Genomic DNA, 1,322 nt, shown 5'->3' on the forward strand with positions numbered 1-1,322 from the left:
TTTTTATACTAATAGCGAAAAATATTTCGATAAAAAGAATTTCTTTTGGATAATTTACATTAGTTTTGAACTGGATGATTGATATTATGACTGTATGTCATTGATTGTAAGAATATTGTCCGGTTGAGCAGATAAGAAAGGTACAAAAATAATAGAAAAAATATTTTTAAGTAACTAAATAAAGAGGACTGAATATAGTTTTATAACATTTTTGTACCTTTCTTGATCAAGTTCCTATAGTAAATTTTTGAATGATAGAGGTTAGAGACTGAATTGAGAAATTGACTGAAAACTTATAAACTAAAGTAGGACTGTGAAAGCTGTGAAAGATGCAACTTAGATATATGAATGCGGAAGTAGTCTTACCTGGGGTGTATGGCAGGTGCAGCCTGGATATGTAGACCGATGCATGTTCCTTCAGTAGAGGCCGGTGGGGTCCAGGGGGTCTCTTGGATCTTGAATCATCTTGATCTGATAATACTGACTGGTAGAGTAATATATATAATATACGTATATCCTATATCCACTATATGCCAAGTGGAGCCTTCGACTCAAGAAGAGCGGCTAGTAGAGCTCGGTGGGATCGAGAGACATGATCACAGAATAATGAATACGGAACTCGAGAGAATACTAAAGAGAAAGCTAAGGCTAGAAGACTTGTGTGCAGATCGAGATCTGAGAGCGCACTGAGCAGAGAAGGCAGCTCACGGAGGTACCAGTGCTGCCAACCCCACCCCTCGCAAAGTCCCCCCCACCCCCGGTGGAGGGGAGAAATTTCCCTCAATTCCTGCCTCAATACTCGTCCGCTTGCCCCCTATTGGTCCCTCTCTTGGGGGGAAAGTTCAATTTTTCACTTAATTGACGCTGAATGGTCAACGTTCAACCCCTCCACCAGCTGACGTCATAATACTTTAACTTAAATTTAACATTTTAAACTAATTTAATAGTTACTATACTAATAATTATATAATTATAATTAACTATACATATGAATGTTTTTATATATGTTCTTAATGTAAGGAATTTAATCAGTTTACTTTTGGTTCATTAAGTAATTTTCATTTTTTTTCTAATTTGTTATTTACAAAATAATCCGATTATATGTAATTTATTACTTTTTTCTTTCTTCTATTTCTAAGATATTCTAGCTGAAGAAATTTCAGTTAGTTGTATTTGAAATAACATTATTTTATTAAATTCGTATTTTTGAAACTCACTTTTTTTTTTTTTAGTTAGATATTTTCTTTTTTTTATTTCTAAAATTTTCGAACAAGAGAAATTTTGGTCTGTTACATTTGAAATAGCATTATTATTATAATATT

General features: G+C 33.3%; 1 long non-coding RNA gene across 1 annotated transcript in view; it reads right to left on the reverse strand.

Moving 5' to 3' along the window:
- Positions 1-615, reverse strand: part of LOC106681524 (uncharacterized) — a 35,707-nt gene extending 35,092 nt beyond the window's left edge. Inside the window, exon 1 of the long non-coding RNA XR_001343261.2 lies at positions 367-615. This is a non-coding gene — a long non-coding RNA (uncharacterized lncRNA). The remainder of the gene's footprint in view (positions 1-366) is intronic.
- Between the last annotated feature and the right edge of the window lie 707 nt (positions 616-1,322).

Source organism: Halyomorpha halys, unplaced genomic scaffold (genome assembly GCF_000696795.3).
Source record: "Halyomorpha halys isolate HHAL.00 unplaced genomic scaffold, Hhal_1.1 Scaffold344.1, whole genome shotgun sequence".
NCBI classification, from domain to species: domain Eukaryota; kingdom Metazoa; phylum Arthropoda; class Insecta; order Hemiptera; family Pentatomidae; genus Halyomorpha; species Halyomorpha halys.